The 24163-nt window shown below is 48.5% G+C and overlaps 1 protein-coding gene across 2 annotated transcripts in view; it reads right to left on the bottom strand.

The window, feature by feature from the left end:
* LOC135035884 (uncharacterized) overlaps positions 1 to 24163 on the bottom strand; it is a 153071-nt gene that overhangs the window by 112760 nt on the left and 16148 nt on the right. Inside the window, exon 1 of one of the 2 annotated variants that reach the window (XM_063954384.1) lies at positions 5069 to 5139. The exons of the other annotated variant lie outside the window; for it this stretch is intronic. The gene's annotated coding sequence lies outside the window, so the exon portion shown is untranslated. Of the gene's footprint in view, positions 1 to 5068; positions 5140 to 24163 lie in introns of those variants that run through there. 2 annotated transcript variants of the gene reach the window in all.

Raw genomic sequence — 24163 nt, 5'->3', positions numbered from 1 at the left:
GAAAGGATTCATCCGCCCCTCTACCTCCCCGTCGGGGGCGGGTTTCTTTTTTGTGAAGAAGAAGGACGGAGGGCTGAGACCATGGCCCTCATTCCGAGTTGATCGGTCGCAAGGCGAATTTAGCAGAGTTACACACGCTAAGCCGCCGCCTACTGGGAGTGAATCTTAGCTTCTTAAAATTGCGACCGATGTATTCGCAATATTGCGATTACTAACTACTTAGCAGTTTCAGAGTAGCTCCAGACTTACTCTGCCTGTGCGATCATTTCAGTGCTTGTCGTTCCTGGTTGACGTCACAAACACACCCAGCGTTCGCCCAGGCACTCCCACCGTTTCCCCGGCCACTCCTGCGTTTTTTCCGGAAACGGTAGCGTTTTCAGCCACACGCCCCTGAAACGCCGTGTTTCCGCCCAGTAACACCCATTTCCTGTCAATCACATTACGATCGCCGGAGCGAAGGAAAAGCCGTGAGTAAAAATACTTTCATCATAGTAAAGTTACTTGGCGCAGTCGCAGTGCGAACATTGCGCATGCGTACTAAGCGGAATTTCACTGCGATGCGATGAAAAATACCGAGCGAACAACTCGGAATGAGGGCCCATGTATTGACTATCGTGGTCTAAATGATGTCACCATTAAGAATAAGTATCCTTTGCCGCTCATTATGGAGCTTTTTGATAGAGTTCGCAGAGCCCGAGTTTTCACCAAGCTTGATTTAAGGGGAGCTTATAATTTGATACGTATCCGACAGGGAGACGAATGGAAGACGGCCTTCAATACGAGGGACGGGCATTACGAGTATCTGGTAATGCCGTTTGGCCTCAGCAACGCCCCTGCCGTCTTCCAGGGATTCATTAACGAAGTCTTTCGGGATATGCTATACCTAAGTGTAGTGGTATATTTGGATGACATTCTGATATTTTCTAAAAATCTCACAGAGCACAGAATACAGGTCAAAGAGGTACTTCTTCGATTGTGAGAGAATCATCTTTATGGCAAGATTTCCAAATGTACTTTTGAGGTTCCTTCTATTCCATTTCTTGGTTACATCATTTCGGGCACGGAGCTTCGTATTGATCCAGAGAAACTCACTGCCATCCGGGACTGGACTCAGCCTCTTTCCTTGAAAGCGGTACAACGATTTCTCGGTTTTGCAAATTACTACCGGAAATTCATAAAGGGATTCTCTACCATCGTGGCACCTATTACTGCCCTAACCAAGAAGGGTTCTGACCAAAGTCATTGGTCCTCCGAAGCTGTAGCAGCATTCGCTCAGTTAAAGGCAGCCTTTATGTCCGCTCCAGTACTTCAACAACCAAATTTTTCAAAACCATTCTTTTTGGAGGTTGATGCTTCCACGGTAGGCATAGGTGCCGTGCTTTCGCAGTACGCTCCAGATGAGAAGTTACATCCATGTGGTTTCCATTCTCGCAAATTCTCTCCTGTGGAACAGAATTACACCATTGGAGACAAAGATCTTTTGGCAATAAAATCTGCCTTGGAGGAATGGAGATATCTTTTGGAAGGTGCTAAACACCTAATTACAATTTTCACTGATCATAAGAATTTGCTGTACCTCAAGACGGCCCAGTGCTTGAATCCCCGTCAAGCTAGATGGGCACTCTTCTTTACTCGGTTTTCGTTTGTTATTAAGTACCGGGCTGGGACTTTTAACACCAAGGCTGATGCTTTATCCCGTTCCTTAACAGCTTCGGATGAGGAGAATTCCGTTGAGAAGGCTTTGATTCTCAGTCCAGTTCAGCGGCTCCTACCGCTCTGGGTCCTCCTCCTGGGAGAATGTCTGTGCCAGCTACATTTCGACCAAGGTTGTTGCAGTGGGCTCATATTTCCAAGTTTTCCGGTCATCCTGGAGTTCAAAAGATGTGGGAGTTTCTACGAAGGTCTTACTGGTGGGACACTATGAAGAAGGATATTCAAGATTATATCAACTCATGTCCTCAGTGTGCTCAGCACAAAATTCTTCGTTTGCCTCCTGCGGGGTTGTTGCATCCACTGTCCATTCCTCAGAGGCCTTGGACCCATATCTCTATGGACTTTGTCACCGAATTGCCCCTCTCCAAGGGTCACAATACTGTCTGGGTAATTATCGACCGTTTCTCTAAGATGGCACATTTTGTACCTTTGACCGGGTTACCATCAGCTCCCAAGTTGGCTTTGTTATTTATCCAAGAACATTTCCGCCTGCACGGCTTACCTCAGGAAATCGTCTCTGACCGGGGGGTACAATTCAATGCAAGATTCTGGAGAGCTCTCTGTACGGCCTTACAAATAAAACTCAAATTTTCATCCGCTTACCATCCACAAACCAATGGGCAAACTGAACGCGTCAATCAAGATTTAGAGACTTTTCTCCGTGTTTATCTTTCTCCCTCGCAAGATGATTGGGTGGAACTGTTGCCATGGGCCGAGTTTGCCCATAATCATCTGTACTACTCTTCGACTGGTGAGTCCCCATTTTTCATTAATTATGGGTTCCATCCTCAAGTTCCTGAATTACCCATTTGTCCTCCGGAGGATGTTCCTGCTGCAGCCTCTACTCTTCGGCACTTCAGCCAAATTTGGAGTCGAGTTCATGCTAATCTCAAGAGAGTCTCCGGCCGCTATAAGTTCTTTGCGGATAGGAAGCGACGAGCAGCTCCCCAATACAAGGTTGGTGACAGGGTATGGCTTTCCACCCGCAACCTCCGGTTAAGGGTGCCCACTATGAAGTTCGCCCCAAAGTTTATTGGTCCTTACCCCGTGCTACAAGTCCTGAACCCGGTTGTCTGCAAATTGGGATTGCCTTCCCACCTCCGGATACCAAACTCCTTTCATGTCTCTCTCCTTCGCCCCCTTGTTTTAAACCGGTTCCATTTAAAGTCCCCGAGGCCAACCTCTGCAGAGTCTGAAGCTGGAACGGACTTTGAAATCAAAGCTATTCTTGACTCTCGTTATCTTCACAAGAATCTACAGTATTTGGTGGAGTGGAAAGGTTTTGGCCCCGAGGAGAGGAGCTGGGTCAAGGCTACTGAAGTTATGGCTCCCCGACTGGTGCGGATTTTCCATTCCAGACATCCAACAAAACCTGGAAAGTGTCCGAGGGCCACTCCTGGAGGAGGGGGTACTGTCACACGCCATAGGCGGCGTTCACCGCGCTTACCCCTGCGTGCCTGCTGGTCTGTGTTGCGGCCTCCGCCTTCGATGGTCCACGGGCTCCGGCGTCTGGCTGGCGCGGCTCCCGGCGGTTCCCCGGGGCAGGGGTGCCGCCATGACACCCGGCATCACGTGGGCGGGGAGCAGGTGACATCATCAGACTGTTCCACCAATCCAGCGGAGGCGGGAGATTCAAAGGCAGACGCCGGGCAGAGCCTCGGCGCCTGAGTATCGTCTTTTCCACTGAAGTGGATGCCAGTGCTCTTGTTCCCGGCAAATCTCTCTGCAGTCGTACCCCAGTGTCTCCGGCACTTCCAGGTGCCAGTTGCTGCACAGTTCCAGCGTATACAGCGGCTGGTGTGTTCCTCTGCAATCCAGTCACCAGTGCTTCTTGGAGTCAGCGTGGGCTGCGGGCTAAACGCCGCTCTCAAGTTCTACAAGTCATCAGTGTCTTTAAACACCGCTCTCAAATTCTACAAGTCATCAGTGTCTTTAACCACCGCTCCCAAGTTTTGCAAGTTACCAGTGTCTTTAACCACCGCTCCCAAGCTTTGCAAGTTACCAGTGTCTTTAACCACCGCTCTCAAGTCATACAAATCATCAGTGTCTTTAACCACCGTTCTCAAGTTCTACAGTGTCTTTCATCACCGCTCTCAAGTCATACAAATCATCGGTGTCTTTAACCACCGCTCTCAAGTTCTATAAATCATCAGTATCTTTAGTACCCGCTCTCAAGTCATACAAATCATCAGTGTCTTTAACCACCGCTCACAAGTGTTTCAAATCATCAGAGTCTTTAAAAACATCACTCACAAGTTCTTCAGTCACTATTATCTTGTACCAACACTCACAAGTACTTCTTTTCCTGGAATCTTTAACATTGCTTACAAGTTCTCCTATAGGCCTGGACATTCCCCCCCATACGTTCCTTCTCTGCTATGTGACATTGTGTTGCTCCCTTCCTGCAATAAAGTTCTTTAATATTTTCACCAAGCTTTACTGTCAGAGTCCTGTATGAGGAAGACCTATATCAAGCCATCCCTGTACCGACCCAACTGTGGTTCCTCTCCCCTACCATCGGGAGAACCCCCGAGTTCACAACACCCCCAACCTAGGTCAGTGACAGCCTGCATTATGGTTTTAAAACACAATTCATTTAAAAAGACAATAACAACCTGGATTTGCCTTTAAATGATTTCTGTTTTAAAACAAACGTCAGACTCGCTGGAATTGCGCCGATGCCTTTCCCCCATAGAGTTATTCTTTCCAAATTGTATGTGAAACCCTGGTTCTAAAGGCACACACACAGTGGTAGAGATGTGTGCTGAGCCATCTATCACAGACCGCTCAGCACACATCTCCCCCCCCCCCCCCACCACCACCACTCAACACAACGTGATGTGTGCTGAGCGAGGGGGCGGACAGGGGAGCCTGCTCATTTCACCCAGCGGGTGAAATGAGCGATGTGTTAAATGGTGCCTGCATGCAAGCCAATCTAGCACCGGGACGGGGGCACATACACACGGAGAGATCCATGCTTAACTTCTAAGCAATCTAGTCAGATTGCTTAGAATTTAAGCACGGATCTCTCCGTGTGTACCCCCCGTAACGCAAATGGACCTGAGTGAACACAATACTCTCAGGTGATCAGTTAACAATAAGAATTTTCACCTCAAAAGGACAGATTCAATTACCCATTGTATTGTACAGGCAGAGTGACTAGCAAATTTAATCTGCCACATAATGTACTACAAGTGCAGAGATATATACAATTATAATGAATAACAGAACAGCTCCTCTGTATACAATTAACTATAAACCACTATTGATTTTAACAGTTCCTTTCTTGGCTATTCAGTAACTTCTCCCACGAGTTGGGAAGCCGCAAACAGTATCTGATATAAAGCACACATACCTCAGTGAATAACACGCACTCTTCAGTGAATAACGCACTTCTGCAATTCCTATACATCAGCTTCCTATCTATCAGCCTGGAGGGAGTCTGGGAAATGTAGTTTTCTCTAGCTGTTTGGATTTATAACACCAGAGGGCAACATTTACATTATACAAGAGCTTTTTATTTCTAACACCAGAGGGCAGACTCTGCCTTGTTTAGTGATGTACATTTTGCATTGAACTGTGCATACACTGTAACTGTATGGCGTGTAATGCATTATGTTGAGCAATAACAATGTGCAGAAATAAAAAAATAAAAATAAAATAAATTAAATAAAACAATAAACGTAATATGCCGTGACTTCTTTTCTATAGAAGCAAATAGAGATACTTACATGAGAACAGTAAAGTAAAATGACATGTGATGTTATAATGAACAAAAATAATCCCTGTAGAATGCGCCATGGGGGTGGGGTGGGGGTCACTGTGCAACTATAATGAGATAGTGTTGTGATCCTGGCGCGTGGGATGCCGGCGGTCAGAATACTGACAGTGGTATCACCATGCTCAGAATCCTGGAACCTGCTAGGAGAGAAGTTTAACCCTCTCCCTCTACCATCCTAACCCTCCCTACCTGGAGCCTAACAGTTATCCTCCCTACCAGCAGTACCTGAAATTGGTAGAGACCATCAGGTGTAGGGAAAGCGGTTTTCTCTTTTGCTGCTTTACTTAAGGGTATCTGCCAGCAGGGCCGCCCTCAAGGGGGTGCTCTGTGTACACTTGTCCCGGGCCCGGCCACTCTGACAGAGAGTGGAGGGCCCGGGCTGCTAAAACATTCCCCCATCGCTATTCCCGGCGGTCGCCGCGGCTGGGACCGTCCGCGGCTGCTAACATACTAAACATCCTTTCTCATCCCGGCAGCCGCTGACGGTGAAACTGACTGAGGCTGCCGCCGGCGGTAAACGCCACTCCCCTTCTCCATGATCACTGGCTGCCACCCTCTCCAGGCGCTCCAGATTCCAGCAGCAGCCGTTGCTGACATGCCGCTCTGGAGGATGCTGTGTGCGCACAGTGCTGCAGAGAGTGTACAGGCCAGGTAGGAGTGTAACAGCAAGTCAGTGCTCCCGGCTCAGTCTGTTCCTTCTCTAGCCCCGTATCGTCCCCCTTCCTTCCCAAACCAGCTTGCTGCTGCTCCTTTCCCCAGCCTAGTGTTCCTCTCTCGCTCCCACCCCTATCTCACTGCCCCTCTTCCCATCCAGTCCCTCCATTTGCAATGCCACCAACCCATCCATCCAGCCCAGTGACTTATGCTAGTTCTCTGAACCCCCATCCCAATATCTCCCACCCTGCCAGTCCAATGTTCACCCCTTTCCTCCCCAATCAGTCCACTGCACTTCATAACTTCCCAATCAGTTCCTGGAGAAAGGCAGGGCTGCCGGGACAGGAGTCCTGGGCAAGGACCCAGGGGGACCCCGTCAGCAGATCACGGTCTGGCAGCTAGCTATGGAGAAAAAGCGGTTGCATTCTGGTTATTTCAAAATTAGATTACACAATGATTGATGCCCCACCCCTGATGTAGCTCCACCCATATTATCAACAGCTCCACCCACTTTTTTTTTTTTTTTTTTTTTTTTTTTGGGGGGGGGGGGGGGGGTGCCTATTTTGTCAGTCTGCCAGTATTATTTTAGTTAGGTCTAGTGTTTTGAGATACTTGCTACAGGCTAGGTTTGCCACTAATTCATCCACTGTGGGAAGCGGGTAGGCATCAAACCTAGAGACTTGATTAAGGCGTCTGAAGTCATTGCAGAACCTCAATGTCTCATTGGGTTTGGATATTAGGACTTTTGGACTACACCAGTCACTTTGATTCCTCAGTTATACCTAAATTTAACATTTCTTGCACTTAAGCTTTTACCGCCTGTCTCCGAGCCTCCGGGATGCGGTATGGCCTTTGCTTTACTACTACCCCTTCAAGGGTGTGAACTGTATGTTCCACTAAGGTGGTCCATCCAGGAATGGCCGAGAAGATATCTTGATTCTTTCGAACTAAGGCTTCAGCCTTCCGCCTCTCAGTAGATGACACTGTCTCGGCTAATGGAACATCAGAACTCCCTAATGCACTGGCGAGGAGGGTTGGAATAGGTTCCTCCAGCCAAGGTTTCAGCAGATTAACATGATATATCTGTTCAGCGTGACGTCTCCCTGGTTGTCTAACTCGATAGATCACGGGGCCTACAGCCGCCACAACTTCATACAGACCTCCAGTGAGCAAACAGCTTACTCTCCTGTCCCCTTGTCGGAACTCTTCTACTTTCGTTGTGGCATCATAGGCCTGCTTTTGTCTGGCTTGAGCTTTTATGAGGTTTTTGTGGACATTTGGGCCAATTTGGAGAAGTCGCTGGTAAAGTTTATTTACCAACTCCACCGAGATGGATTCCTCGGACTGCTGTTGTTCCCAGCCCTCTTTTAATATGTCCAGGACTCCACAGGGTTGCCTCCCGTACAGGCATGGAAGAACGTCGTCCCATTACCGCTTGTTGTCCAAGACGGTCCTTTGAATCATTCGGGTATATTTACTAAAATTCGTATATGTGTCGATTTGGAGGGAGATTAAACACGAATGACATCGAATGTGTGAATTTGCAACTTTTTTATTTTTTTACGCCAGATTTACTATGCTGTCGTATTCTGCATTTTCGTTTTTTCCGATGTCGATGTCATTCGTAATTTCGGGCAGTGTTTTATGGGAGTGAATAGTAAAACACTGCCGACATTAACACAATGAATCTTGGCCGGATCTGTGAGATCCGTGCAGGGCTTCCATGTGCACCTTTTAAAAATATAAAAAAGTGTTAAAAATCAAGGAAAAATTTGCGTGGGGTCCCGCCCCCCCTAAGCAAAACCAGCCTTGGGCTCTCTTTGAGCCGGTCCTGGTTGTAAAAATATGGGGGAAAAATTGACAGGGGTTCCCCCATATTTGAACAACCAGCACCGGGCTCTGCGCCTGGTCCTGGTGCAAAAAATACGGGGGACAAAAAGCGTAGGGGTCCCCCGTATTTTTTGAACCAGCACCGGGTTCAACTAGTCAGAGAGATAATGCCACAGCCGGGGGACACTTTTATATAGGTCCCTGCGGCCCTGGCATTAAATCACTAACTAGTCACCCCTGGCCGGGGTACCCTGGAGGAGTGGGAACCCCTTAAATCAAGGTGTCCCCCCCCCCCCCTCCAGCCACCCAAGGGCCAGGGGTGAAGCCCGAGGCTGTGTCCCCCCCATCCAAGGGCGGTGGATGGGGGGCTGATAGCCAAGTGAAAAAAGAAGAATATTGTTTTTTGTAGCAATACTACAAGTCCCAGCAAGCCTCCCCCGCAAGCTGGTACTTGGAGAACCACAAGTACCAGCATGCGGTGGAAAAACGGGCCCGCTGGTACCTGTAGTACTACTACAAAAAAATAACCAACAAAAAACAGGACACACACACCGTGACAGTAAAACTTTATTACATACATGCACACCTACATACATACATACTTACCTATGTTCACATGAGGCTCGGTCCACTTCTCCATGTAGAATCCACGGGGTACCTGTGAAAAAAAATTATACTCACATAATCCAGTGTAGCTTGTGTCCTCTTTATAATCCACGTACTTGGCAAAAAAACAAACCGGAAACCCGAACCACGCACTGAAAGGGGTCCCATGTTTACACATGGGACCCCTTTCCCGACTGGCGGGACCCCTTTCCCGACTGGCGGGACCCCCCGTGACTCCTGTCAAAGAGGATCCCTTTAGCCAATGAGGAGAGTGCCAAGACGTGGCGCTCCCTGATTGGCTGATTTAAGGGGTCCCCACTCCTCCAGGGTACCCCGGCCAGTGGTGACTAGTTAGTGATTTAATGCCAGGGCCGCAGGGACCTATATAAAAGTGTCCCCCGGCTGTGGCATTATCTCTCTGACTAGTGGAGCCTGGTGCTGGTTCAAAAAATACGGGGGACCCCTACGCTTTTGGTCCCCCGTATTTTTTGCACCAGGACCAGGCGCAGAGCCCGGTGCTGGTTGTTCAAATATGGGGGAACCCCTGTCAATTTCCCCCCCGTATTTTTACAACCAGGACCGGCTCAAAGAGCCCGAGGCTGGTTTTGCTTAGGAGGGGGGACCACAAGTACCAGCATGCGGTGGAAAACCGGTCCCGCTGGTACCTGTAGTACTACTACTAAAAAAATACCCCAATAAAAACAGAAGACACACACCTTGAAAGTAAAAGTTTAATTCATACATCCACACCTCCAAACATACATACTTACCTATGTTCACACGAGGGTCGGTCCTCTTCTCCGTGTAGAATCCATGGGGTACCTGTTGGAAAAATTATACTCACATAATTCAGTGTAGATCGGTCCTCTTCTGTTTTATTTGTAATCCACGTACTTTGCAAAATAAAAAAACGGACACCCGACGACGCACTGAAAGGGGCCCCATGTTTTCACATGGGACCCCTTTCCCCGACTGCCAGGAACCCCCCCTGACTTCTGTCTAAGAGGGTTCCTTCAGCCAATCAGGGAGCGCCACGTCGTGGCACCCTCCGGATTGGCTGTGTGCTCCTGTAGTGTATGTCAGGCAGCACACGGCAGTGATACAATGTAGCGCCTATGCGCTCCATTGTAACCAATGGTGGGAACTTTGTGGTCAGCGGTTGACCGAAAGTAACCTCACCGCTGACCACAAAGTTCCCACCATTGGTTACAATGGAGCGCATAGGCGCTACATTGTATCACTGCCGTGTGCTGCCTGACATACACTACAGGAGCACACAGCCAATCAGGAGGGTGCCACGACGTGGCGCTCCCTGATTGGCTGAAGAAACCCTCTTAGACAGAAGTCAGGGGGGGTTCCTGGCAGTCGGGGAAAGGGGTCCCATGTGAAAACATGGGGCCCCTTTCAGTGCGTGGTCGGGTGTCCGTTTTTTTATTTTGCAAAGTACGTGGATTACAAATAAAACAGAAGAGGACCGATCTACACTGGATTATGTGAGTATAATTTTTCCAACAGGTACCCCATGGATTCTACATGGAGAAGAGGACCGACCTTCGTGTGAACATAGGTAAGTATGTATGTTTGGAGGTGTGGATGTATGAATTAAACTTTTACTTTCAAGGTGTGTGTCTTCTGTTTTTATTGGGGTATTTTTTTAGTAGTAGTACTACTACAGGTACCAGCGGGACCGGTTTTCCACCGCATGCTGGTACTTGTGGTTCTCCAAGTACCAGCTTGCGGGGAGGCTTGCTGGGACTTGTAGTACTGCTACTAAAAACAATATTAAAATTTTGTCAAAAAGGCTATCAGCCCCCCATCCGCCGCCCTTGGATGGGGGGGACAGCCTCGGGCTTCACCCCTGGCCCTTGGGTGGCTGGAGGGGGGGACCCCTTGATTGAAGGGTCCCCCACTCCTCCAGGGTACCCCGGCCAGGGGTGACTAGTTGGGTATGTAATGCCAGGGCCGCAGGGACCAATATAAAAGTGTCCCCCGGCTGTGGCATTATGTATCTGGCTAGTGGAGCCCGGTGCTGGTTTCAGAAATACGGGGGACCCCTACGCTTTTTGTCCCCCGTATTTTTGGAACCAGGACCAGGCGCAGAGCCCGGTGCTGGTTGATTAAATATGGGGGAACCCCGGTCAATTTTTCCCCCATATTTTTTCAACCAGGACCGGCTCAAAGAGCCCGAGGCTGGTTTTGCTTAGGAGGGGGGACCCCACGCATGTTTTAAATTTTTTTTTAACAATGTATTATTTTTTACGAAAGGTGCACAATGAAGCCCAGCATGGATCTCACAGATCCGGCCGAGATTCATTGTGTTAAAGTCGGCAGTGTTTTACAATTCACTCCCGTAAAACACTGCCAAAAAAAACGAATGACATCGACATCGGTAAATACGAAAATGCAGAATACGACAGCTTAGTAAATTAGTCGTAATAAATTAAAAAAGTTGCAATTTTACACTTTCAATGTCATTCGTGATTGAACTTTAACCTCATTCGGAAAAATACGAATTTAAGTAAATATACCCCATAATCGGGAGCTTAGTAAATATACCCCATTGTTTATAGAGTCCAATTAAAGTGCTCTACCAATCCATCCATTTGTGGATGATAGACGGAGGTATGGAGGCAAGAAATCCCCATCTTGTGGCAGAGTTCTATAAAAATTTGAGGCATAAAGGGGGTCCCTTAGTCCGTTAGGATTTCCTTAGGAAACCCTAAACAAGTAAACAGCAACAACAGCTCTTTGGCAACAGTTAGTTTTTTTGTTTCACAGCAGGATGGCTTTGGGTAGCGAGTGGCATAATCCATTATGACTAGCACGTACTGGTTGCCCTTCTTTGACTTGTCCGGAGGGCATACCAGATCCATAGCAATCCTGTCGAAAGGCACCCCAATGACAGGCATTGGAACAAGGGGGGGCCCTGAGGTGAGGGTTTGGACAGGTTCTCTGGCAAATGGAGCAACATTGACAGAACCTTTTTACTTCAGTGGTAACCCCTGGCAAAAAAGAAAATGCAGAAGTATCCTCTCACGGGTTTTCTCTTCTCCAAGGTGGGCACCCCAAGGATAAGTATGGGCAGCATGCAGGACCATACACGAAGCACTAACAGTTGTTCCAACCTATGCCCATCTTTTTTCCGTCACCCTATACATTAGCTTGGTTTTTTTTCATGAAAAAAGGAGTCCTGTCCGGAGGATAAGTGGCTTTAGCGACCCTGTTCACCTCAACAACCTGTGATCTTATGTTAGCAAGGGCAGCATCATTTAGTTGATCCTGACCGAAGTTTTGCAAATCGGTGTCAACTGGCAAATTCTCCCAGTACCGGTCAGGAGTGCTCTTAAGCCAGTAGAAGGACTCCCGACAAGAACTGTAGCTTTAGCTGGTGGGAGGGCGGACCCTTCAGATAGTGTTTCAACAAATCCCGAAGCCTGGGAATTTGCACCCCAAACTTAAGGGGTATGGAAGCTTCAGTCCGACTGCTGCTTTTACTTCATGACAGCTGCCCTTTAAGCCAATCCTGATTCGAACTCTTGGAAACCTCTCAGTGGAACCATGGAAGCACAGTACTTTTACAGAGCCTGGAACTCTCTGTTACCCTGGGTAACACAGCCTCAGACACGAGTGTCAATTCACTGACTGTATCTACTAGGGCAGGAACTACCCCCTAATACAAATGTTTCCCACAATAGGGGAGGCCGCATAGTCAGTGGAACCATGGTACAAAAAAATGGGTAAGCTGGCCCCAAACTGGCAGAGCTACAGTCCATTGGCTTGGCGTTTTTAGGACAAGCTTGTCTCACATGCCCCGGTTGGCCACATTCATAACAATTTAAGAGGCTTTCTTTATACCCCTCTACACGGCCGGGCCCTTCAGGAGGAGTCAAGTGTCAGCGAGGTGCCAGCTTCACCGTCTGCAGGGCCCTAGGTTCCTTTTTAGGGGTTCTAGCCATATTGACAGCAGCTTCATATCGCTCTATAGAGAGGGCCAACACATCCAGCGACTGGGGATCCTGGTGAAGTAACCAGCACTACATCTCTCATCCCAGTGAACATACACATTGATCCATGGCTATAATCTCTACCACCTGCATAGCAGTATGAGTTTCTGGCTGCATCCAGCTTCTGCCATAATGTTTACAACGAACATACACCTGGCGCTATCATTAATCAAAGTGTCAGCAGCTTGTTCCGAGGATTCAGTCCCAATACCTCCAACAACAGACAATACAAAGAATATGAGACTACACTTCTCACTTTAATCACACTTTTATCAGAAAAAAAACACACAAAATAAACAATACAATAAAATACAGATACCAGCCAGTAGCATTAAATTCCATTACACATATTACATATTATTTTTAATCTAAAATACTAAACTTTGGCTGTGTCACTGACCTGGGTTGGGAGTATTGAGAACTCGGGGGTTCTTCCGATTATAGGGAAGAGGAACCACAGCTGGGCCGGAGCAGGGATGGCCAGATGTAGGTTTTCCTCATGCAGAACTTAGCCGTTGTAACCGACGTGTAATGCTAAAGAATTAGTTGTGGCCAAGGCTTGGGGGCGATGCTGAAGTACACAGAAGAATGAAGAACTTGTGAGCGATGCTGAAGAAATTAATGAAGATTTCAGAACGATGTTGAAGCACACAGAAGAATGAAGAACTTGTGAGTGATGCTGAAGAAATAAATGAGGATTTGAGATTCAGTGTAACTCTGGAAGTTTGAGAGGCGTTCCACTTAGGGATACCCTGTAATACTGGAAGCACAGGAGGTGTCCCTCTGAGAGATACACTGTAACGCTCGTAATGCAGAGAATGTCCCACTGAGTGATACACTGTTACGCTGGTAGCACAGGGAAGGTTCCACTGAGTGATACACTGTAACGCTGGTAGCACAGGGAATGTCCCACTAAGAGATACTCTACAACGCTGGAACACAGGAGACGTTCAGCTTGAGAACACGATGAACGCTGCTAGCACTGGTGATCATTGGAAAGACGATACTCAGGCGCCGAGGCTCTGTAAGGCGTCTGCTTTTGAACTTCCCGCCTTCTCCCGATTGGTGGAAGGGGCTGATGACGTCACCCGCTCACCACGGTCTCGTGGATGCCGGGCGCAATGGCGGCGCCCACACCCAGGGAACCCGCCGGAGGCAGAGCCAGCAAGACGCGACGACCCGGAGCCCACCGGGGGCGACGACCGCCGGGAGACCCAGCGCACCCGGAGCGGTAAGCGCAGCAGCCGCAGCGCCGCGAGTGTGACAGGCTGGTCTTTACCAAATGAGCCTATCAGGCTTAGCAGCATACACAAGTAGCTTATTTGTCTAGTGTCAGATCATTGCTTTTGAATTTATTCATTGAATTTAACGAAGAATCCATTCGCACAGCCGATCGCAAGGAGATTGACAGGAAGAGGGCGTTTGTGGGTGGCAACTGATCGTTTTCTGGGTGTGTTTGGAAAAACGCAGGTGTGTCCAAGCGTTTGCAGGGCGGGTGTCTGACGTCAATTCCGGGACCAAAGAGACTGGAATGATCGCAAGGGCTGAGTAAGTCCAGAGCTACTCAGAAACTGCAAAAAACTTTTTCGTCCCGCTCGGCTGCAAAGGCGTTCACACACTTGCAAAGCGGAAATACACTCCTCCGTGGGCGGCGACTATGCGTTTGCACGGCTGCTAAAAGTAGCTAGTAAGCGATCAACTTGGAATGACCCCCCTGATGCGATCATGCCAGGCAAGTGGCTAAAAATGTGAAAGGCTCCTGTGATAACCAGAGCATGTAACTGGCAGGGATAGCGGTTATCACTACCACTGTCCCTGCTACTTACATTGAGTACATAGTGAAGATAATATGGTAAAAAAATAATATCCCGGATGCAATGTACAATGGAAATAATCCTGACACGTCTGCTATGTTTAGTACAGATGCCCTTTTATCTTATATTAGGCAAGGTAAACTTACTGTAATAATATATGATTTTTTTTCCCCAAGTGATGATGTTAATTCAACCTCTGGCCATACTGTAGCTATCACAGAGGTGCTAGGCTTATTAAGGAGCCCATTTATCATGAAATATTTGCGGCTTATTAAACACACATTTTCGGGGGGCAACTACAATGAATTAATTTTACCTTCATGTATCACAAAGGGGTTAGGTATGGGTGACCAGCACTTGGGATCCTGGCGGTCACCATACCGACGCCGGGATCCTGGGAATTAGAATGCCATGTGGGGGGTGCAACAAAGCCTCTTGCGGGGTCAGTGGCGAGCTCACTCTATGGGCTACAATTCGCAGAAAACACTGGGAGAGGGATCCTCAGAGCCCTCCTCGGCAATGCGTGGTCAAAGGATCGTGCGTGCATAGAGGCCCCACTACCATGCACAATATATAGCAGGGACGGGCTTCTTTTCATAGCCCCTGTCCCTGCGGGTGTAGAATTATACAACCTACTGATATAATCGCATCCTGGGTGCTAAATCGCATTGAGTATGCTATTATTGATAAATGGGCCCCTAACTGAGTAGTCTAGGGCCTCCTGTGCAATCCTTCTCCTCACCACTTAAGTAAATAACTATGTTGGGAAAAATAGGATTTTAGTACCTACCCGTAAATCCTTTTCTCCTAATCCGTAGAGGATGCTGGGGACTCCAAAAGGACCATGGGGTATAGATGGGAGCTTGGGCACACTGAAAAGACTTTGACTGGGTGTGAACTGGCTCCTCCCTCTATGCCCCTCCTCCAGACCTCAGTTATAGGAACTGTGCCCAGGAGAGACGGACATTTCGAGGAAAGGATTTTTGTTTAAACTAAGGGCGAGAAACATACCAGCCCACACCACAACATACCGTACAACCGGAGTAACAGAAACCAGATAACAGTATGAATTAACAACAGCAACAAGCTGAAAACAACAAATACACAACCCGTGTGTAAACGAATTTAACCAGCAAGAATACACTGCAAGTAACAGTCCGCACTGGGATGGGCGCCCAGCATCCTCTACGGACTAGGAGAAAAGGATTTACCGGTAGGTACTAAAATCCTATTTTCTCTTACGTCCTAGAGGATGCTGGGGACTCCAAAAGGACCATGGGGTCTATACCACAGCTCCAGAACGGGCGGGAGAGTGCGAACGACTCTGCAGCACCGATTGAGCAAACATGAGGTCCTCCTCAGCCAGGGTATCAAACTTGTAAAACTTAGCAAAGGTGTTTGAACCCGACCACGTAGCTGCTCGGCAAAGCTGAAGTGCCGAGACTCCTCGGGCAGCCGCCCAAGATGAGCCCACTTTCCTGGTAGAATGGGCCTTTACTGACTTCGGTACCGGTAGCCCAGCCGAAGAATAAGCTTGCTGAATCATACTACAAATCCAGCGTGTAATAGTCTGCTTAGAAGCAGGATGACCAATCTTGTTGGAAGCATACAGGACAAACAGCGCCTCTGTTTTCCTGGCAACAGCCGTTCTGGCGACGTAAATTTTCAAAGCTCTCACGACATCAAGATACTTTGGAACTGCCACAGCATCCGTAGCCACAGGTACCACAATAGGTTGGTTAATGTGAAACGAAGAAGCCACCTTCGGCAGAAATTGTTGACGAGTCCTCAATTCCGCTCTATCCGAATGGAAGATCAAGTACGGACTCTTGTGAGATAAGGCCGCCAACTCTGACACCCGCCTGGCAGACGCCAGAGCTAACAGCATAACTACCTTCCAAGTGAGAAACTTTAACTCAACCTTACGCAAAGGTTCAAACCAGGAAGACATAAGAAACTGCAAGACCACATCAAGATCCCATGGCGCCACAGGGGGCACAAACGGAGGATGGATATGCATCACTCCCTTCACAAAAGTCTGAACCTCTGGAAGGACGGCCAATTGCTTTTGAAAGAAAATAGATAAAGCCGAATCTGCACTTTGATGGAACCCAATTTCAGGCCTGCATCGACACCTGCCTGCAAAAAATTGAGAAACCGACCCAAATGAAATTCCTCCACAGGAGCAGTTTTGGTTTCACACCACGAAACATACTTTCTCCAAATACGGTGATAATGTTTCGCCGTAACCTCCTTCCTAGCCTTAAGGAGAGTGGGGATGACCTCCCCAGGAATACCTTTTCGAGCTATGATTTGGCGCTCAATTTCCATGCCGTCAAACGCAGCCGCGGTAAGTCCAGAAACACGCATGGTCCCTGCAATAACAGGTCCTCTCTTAAAGGAAGCGGCCAAGGATCTTTCACAAGTAATTCCTGAAGATCCGGATACCAGGCCCTTCTTGGCCAATCTGGAACAACGAGAATCGCCTGAACCCTTGCTCGTCGAATGATTCTCAGCACCTTTGGAATGAGAGGAAGTGGGGGGAACACATACACCGACTGAAAAACCCATGGAGTCCACTGCACTGGCTTGGGGGTCCCTTGACCTGGAACAATACAGCGGAAGCTTCTTGTTGAGGCGAGACGCCATCATGTCGATCAGCGGAATTCCCCAACGCTTCGTCACTTCTGCAAATACCTCTGAGGAAGTCTGCTTCCCAGTTGTCCACTCCCGGAAGGAAGACTGCTGACAGAGCGCTCACGTGTTGTTCCGCCCAGCGAAGGATTCTTGTGGCCTCCACCATAGCCGCTCTGCTCCTTGTTCCGCCTTGACGGTTTATATATGCGCCACCGCTGTTATATTGTCCGACTGGATCAGGACAGGTCGACCCTGAAGAAGGCTTCTTGCTTGTAGCAGGCCATTGTAAATGGCTCTTATCTCGAGAACATTTATGTTGAGACAAGATTCCTGGAGGGACCATTCCCCTGGAAATTTCTTCCTTGGGTGACTGCGCCCCAACCTCGGAGACTTGCATCTGTTGTCAGTAGGACCCAGTCCTGGATTCCGAACCGTCGCCCTCCTAGGAGGTGAGAAATTTGTAGCCACCACAGGAGAGAAATCCTGGCCCTGGAAGATAGACTTATCTTCCGGTGTATGTGCAGGTGAGACCCGGACCATTTGCGCAGCAGATCCCACTGAAACACCCGGGCATGAAACCTGCCAAACGGAATGGCCTCGTACGCCGCAACCATTTTCCCCAGAACCCGAGTACATTGATGAATCGACACACTTGTCGGCCTCAGAAGCTCCCTGACCATTGTCTGTAGTTCCAGAGCTTGGTCTTCCGGAAGAAACACTCTCCGTAACTCTGTGTCTAGAATCATGCCCAGAAAGGGCAGGCGAGTGGTCGGAATCATATATATTGGTAGATGCTCAATTAGCTTAGTGATACCATTCATGTGCTCGAAAGGGAGGGGTATTTCTAAGCAAGAAAAAAAGCCATTTGTTTCCCCCAGCACCCTGAATGATAACCGTAACCAGATTTAAATTCCACATAATAATAGAATTCAGAGATCTTTGTTACACATATTTGCGCAAATGTGTGAATAAGCCCCAAAGCCGCATCAAGGCGTCTCTGTATATTTGGGGTCCCTAGCGCTATATCTAGGTGCAGGGTGTGGCACCCCAAAACACCAGCATAAGCCAGAAAGCCCAGCGTAGCATACCAGTGAAAAAACTATAGTGTTAATAAATTAGTATTTAGGAAGCCGAAGCTATAGAGAAAGTGATACAAAAATGAATTGCAATTAAAATAGAGAAATAGTGGTAAAAAATTAATAAGTGAAAAGTGTTAATAGAATGTAAGGGTATGCCACACTAAGGCCATCCAGCTCAGCCAGTCCAGAGGCACCACACCTCACACCTCCATTACCCCAATCTGGGTCTAAGATTAACCAGCAAGGAGCCACATGATAATGGCTCCTTACTACAATATGTCTAAGGGTAATGGAGGTGTGAGGTGTGGTGCCTCTGGACTGGCTGAGCTGGATGGCCTTAGTGTGGCATACCCTTACATTCTATTAACACTTTTCACTTATTAATTTTTTACCACTATTTCTCTATTTTAATTGCAATTCATTTTTGTATCACTTTCTCTATGGCTTCGGCTTCCTAAATACTAATTTATTAACACTATAGTTTTTTCACTGGTATGCTACGCTGGGCTTTCTGGCTTATGCTGGTGTTTTGGGGTGCCACACCCTGCACCTAGATATAGCGCTAGGGACCCCAAATATACAGAGACGCCTTGATGCGGCTTTGGGGCTTATTCACACATTTGCGCAAATATGTGTAACAAAGATCTCTGAATTCTATTATTATGTGGAATTTAAATCTGGTTACGGTTATCATTCAGGGTGCTGGGGGAAACAAATGGCTTTTTTTCTTGCTTAGAAATACCCCTCCCTTTCGAGCACCTGAATGATATCACTAAGCTAATTGAGCATCTACCAATAATAAGAATTTACTTACCGATAATTCTATTTCTCGTAGTCCGTAGTGGATGCTGGGAACTCCGTAAGGACCATGGGGAATAGCGGCTCCGCAGGAGACTGGGCACAAAAGTAAAGCTTTAGGACTACCTGGTGTGCACTGGCTCCTCCCCCTATGACCCTCCTCCAAGCCTCAGTTAGGAGACTGTGCCCGGACGAGCGTACACAATAAGGAAGGATTTTGAATCCCGGGTAAGACTCATACCAGCCACACCAATCACACCGTACAACCTGTGATCTGAACCCGGTTAACAGCATGATAACAGAGGAGCCTCTGAAAAGATGGCTCACAACAATAATAACCCGATTTTTGTAACAATAACTATGTACAAGTATTGCAGACAATCCGCACTTGGGATGGGCGCCCAGCATCCACTACGGACTACGAGAAATAGACTTATCGGTAAGTAAATTCTTATTTTCTCTGACGTCCTAGTGGATGCTGGGAACTCCGTAAGGACCATGGGGATTATACCAAAGCTCCCAAACGGGCGGGAGAGTGCGGATGACTCTGCAGCACCGAATGAGAGAACTCCAGGTCCTCCTCAGCCAGGGTATCAAATTTGTAGAATTTAGCAAACGTGTTTGCCCCTGACCAAGTAGCTGCTCGGCAAAGTTGTAAAGCCGAGACCCCTCGGGCAGCCGCCCAAGATGAGCCCACCTTCCTTGTGGAATGGGCTTTTACAGATTTTGGCTGTGGCAGGCCTGCCACAGAATGTGCAAGCTGAATTGTACTACAAATCCAACGAGCAATAGTCTGCTTAGAAGCAGGAGCACCCAGCTTGTTGGGTGCATACAGGATAAATAGCGAGTCAGATTTTCTGACTCCAGCCGTCCTGGAAACATATATTTTCAGGGCCCTGACTACGTCCAGCAACTTGGAGTCCTCCAAGTCCCTAGTAGCCGCAGGTACCACAATAGGCTGGTTCAAGTGAAACGCTGAAACCACCTTAGGGAGAAATTGAGGACGAGTCCTCAATTCTGCCCTGTCCGTATGAAAAATTAGGTAAGGGCTTTTATAGGATAAAGCCGCCAATTCTGAGACACGCCTGGCTGAAGCCAGTGCCAACAGCATTACCACTTTCCATGTGAGATATTTTAAGTCCACAGTGGTGAGTGGTTCAAACCAATGTGATTTTAGGAACCCCAAAACTACATTGAGATCCCAAGGTGCCACTGGAGGCACAAAAGGAGGCTGTATATGCAGTACCCCCTTGACAAATGTCTGAACTTCAGGAACTGAAACCAGTTCTTTCTGGAAGAAAATCGACAGGGCCGAAATTTGAACCTTAATGGACCCTAATTTTAGGCCCATAGACAGTCCTGTTTGCAGGAAATGCAGGAAACGACCCAGTTGAAATTCCTCTGTAGGGGCCTTCCTGGCCTCGCACCACGCAACATATTTACGCCAAATACGGTGATAATGCTGTACGGTTACATCCTTCCTGGCTTTGATCAGGGTAGGGATGACTTCATCCGGAATGCCTTTTTCCTTCAGGATCCGGCGTTCAACCGCCATGCCGTCAAACGCAGCCGCGGTAAGTCTTGGAACAGACAGGGTCCCTGCTGGAGCAGGTCCCTTCTTAGAGGTAGAGGCCACGGGTCCTCTGTGAGCATCTCTTGAAGTTCCGGGTACCAAGTCCTTCTTGGCCAATCCGGAGCCACGAGTATAGTCCTTACTCCTCTCCTTCTTATGATTCTCAGTACCTTGGGTATGAGAGGCAGAGGAGGGAACACATACACTGACTGGTACACCCACGGTGTTACCAGAGCGTCCACAGCTATTGCCTGAGGGTCCCTTGACCTGGCGCAATACCTGTCTAGTTTTTTGTTGAGGCGGGACGCCATCATGTCCACCTTTGGTTTTTCCCAACGGTTCACAAGCATGTGGAAGACTTCTGGGTGAAGTCCCCACTCTCCCGGGTGGAGGTCGTGTCTGCTGAGGAAGTCTGCTTCCCAGTTGTCCACTCCCGGAATGAACACTGCTGACAGTGCTATCACTTGATTTTCCGCCCAGCGAAGAATCCTTGCAGCTTCTGCCATTGCCCTCCTGCTTCTTGTGCCGCCCTGTCTGTTTACGTGGGCGACTGCCGTGATGTTGTCTGACTGGATCAGCACCGGCTGACCTTGAAGCAGAGGTCTTGCTAGGCTTAGAGCATTGTAGATGGCCCTTAGCTCCAGGATATTTATGTGAAGTGATGTCTCCAGGCTTGACCACAAGCCCTGGAAATTTCTTCCCTGTGTGACTGCTCCCCAGCCTCGCAGGCTGGCATCCGTGGTCACCAGGACCCAGTCCTGAATGCCGAATCTGCGGCCCTCTAGAAGATGAGCACTCTGCAACCACCACAGGAGAGACACCCTTGTCCTTGGTGACAAGATTATCCGCTGATGCATCTGAAGATGCGACCCGGACCATTTGTCTAGCAGATCCCACTGGAAAGTTCTCGCGTGGAATCTGCCGAATGGGATTGCTTCGTAAGAAGCCACCATCTTTCCCAGGACCCTTGTGCATTGATGCACTGAGACTTGGCCTGGTTTTAGGAGATTTCTGACTAGTTCGGATAACTCCCTGGCTTTCTCCTCCGGAAGAAAACCTTTTTCTGGACTGTGTCCAGGATCATCCCTAGGAATAGAAGGCGTGTCGTCGGGATCAGCTGCGATTTTGGAATCTTGAGAATCCAACCGTGCTGGCGCAGCACTATCTGAGATAGTGCTACCCCGACTTCCAACTGTTCCCTGGATCTTGCCCTTATCAGGAGATCGTCCAAGTAAGGGATAACTAAAACTCCCTTCCTTCGAAGGAGTATCATCATTTCGGCCATTACCTTGGTAAAGACCCGGGGTGCCGTGGACAATCCAAATGGCAGCGTCTGAAACTGATAGTGACAGTTCTGTACCACAAACCTGAGGTACCCTTGGTGAGAAGGATAAATTGGGACATGTAGGTAAGCATCTTTGATGTCCAGAAACACCATATAGTCCCCTTCTTCCAGGTTTGCAATCACTGCTCTGAGTGACTCCATCTTGAATTTGAACCTTTGTATGTAAGTGTTCAAGGATTTTAGATTTAAAATTGGTCTCACCGAGCCGTCCGGCTTCGGTACCACAAATAGTGTGGAATAGTACCCCTTTCCCTGTTGTAGGAGGGGTACCTTAAATATCACCTGCTGGGAATACAGCTTGTGAATGGCTTCCAATACTGCCTCCCTGTCTGAGGGAGACGTCGGTAAAGCAGACTTTAGAAAACGGCGAGGGGGAGACGTCTCGAATTCCAATTTGTACCCCTGAGATACCACCTGAAGGATCCAGGGGTCCACTTGCGAGTGGGCCCACTGAACATCTTGAGACGGGCCCCCACCGTGCCTGAGTCCGCTTGTAAAGCCCCAGCGTCATGCTGAGGACTTTGCGGAGGCAGGAGAGGGCTTTTGTTCCTGGGAACTGGCTGTTTGCTGCAGCCTTTTACCTCTCCCTCTGCCACGGGGCAGAAATGAGGCGCCTTTTGCCCGCTTGCCCTTATGGGGCCGAAAGGACTGCGCCTGATAATACGGCGTCTTCTTAGGTTGAGAAGCTACCTGGGGTAAAAATGTGGATTTTCCAGCAGTTGCCGTGGCTACCAGGTCCGATAGACCTACCCCAAATAACTCCTCCCCCTTATAAGGCAATACTTCCATGTGCCTTTTAGAATCCGCATCACCTGACCACTGCCGCGTCCATAAACCTCTTCTTGCAGAAATGGACAGCGCGCTAACTCTTGATGCCAGTCGGCAAATATCCCTCTGTGCATCACGCATATATAGAAATGCATCCTTCAAATGCTCTATAGTCAGTAATATACTGTCCCTATCTAGGGTATCAATATTTTCAGTCAGGGAATCCGACCACGCCACGCCCGCACTGCACATCCAGGCTGAGGCGATTGCTGGTCGCAGTATAACACCCGTGTGAGTGTATATACATTTTAGGATATTCTCCAGCTTTCTATCGGCAGGTTCCTTTAGGGCGGCCGTATCAGGAGAGGGTAGTGCTACCTGTTTAGACAAGCGTGTGAGCACTTTATCCACCCTAGGGGGTGTTTCCCAACGTGCCCTATCCTCTGGCGGGAAAGGGTATGATGCCAATAACCTTTTAGGAATTATCAGTTTTTTATCGGGGGAAACCCACGCCTCATCACACACTTCATTTAATTCCTCGGATACAGGAAAAACTACAGGCAGTTTTTTCTCACCAAACATAATACCCTTTTTAGTGGTACTTGTATTATCAGAGATATGCAATACATTTTTCATTGCTTCAATCATGTAACGTGTGGCCCTAGTGGAAGTCACGTTTGTCTCCTCATCATCGACACTGGAGTCAGTATCCGTGTCTGTGTCTGCCATTTGAGGTAACGGGCGTTTTAAAGCCCCTGATGGCGTTTGAGACCCCTGGACAGGCACAAGCTGAGTAGCCGGCTGTCTCATGTCGTCAACTGTCTTTCGTAAAGAGCTGACACTGTCACGCAATTCCTTCCATAAGCTCATCCACTCAGGTGTCGACTCCCTAGGGGGTGACAACTCTATAATAGGCAATTGCTCCGCCTCCATCTCATTTTCCTCCTCAAACATGTCGACACAATCGTACCGACACACCGCACACACACAGGGAATGCTCTGATAGAGGACAGGACCCCACTAGCCCTTTGGGGAGACAGAGGGAGAGTATGCCAGCCAGGCCTGCAAGTGGGCGGGTACGGGCGGGTACGGCGTACCCGTAAGAATTTTGACGCGGGTACGCCGTACCCACTCCGCCGCGCCGCTCACTGGTATATGATGCGCTCCCCGGGTCCCGCTGCTTCCGCTGTGCGCCTCCGCATCGCCGCCTCCCCTTCTCAGCCTGCTGGGAGCGTGATCATGACGTCATCACGCTCCCGCGGCTGGGGGCTGGCTGGGCGCGGCGGGACTGAGGAGGCTTGAGCAGCGGCGCCGGCGGTGAGTTAGAGACACACTCAGGTCGGGGGAGCCGTTAGGTCAGCGCAGTTTGGTGTGGAGCTGGATATATATAGTGTGTAAGTATGTAAATGTATATACTGTTTTAATAGTGTATATACATATATACTAGACTAGTACAGACAGTGTACTGTCTGTACTAGTCTAGCATATGTATATATACTATTAAAACAGTCAGCGGCCTGGGGCAGTGTATATAAATATATATATATATGTGGGGCAGTAA

Source organism: Pseudophryne corroboree, chromosome 2, assembly GCF_028390025.1.
Source record: "Pseudophryne corroboree isolate aPseCor3 chromosome 2, aPseCor3.hap2, whole genome shotgun sequence".
Lineage (NCBI taxonomy): Eukaryota > Metazoa > Chordata > Amphibia > Anura > Myobatrachidae > Pseudophryne > Pseudophryne corroboree.
The sequence above is the reverse complement of the archived record's forward strand: the minus strand, read 5'-3'. Positions and strand labels throughout refer to the sequence as shown.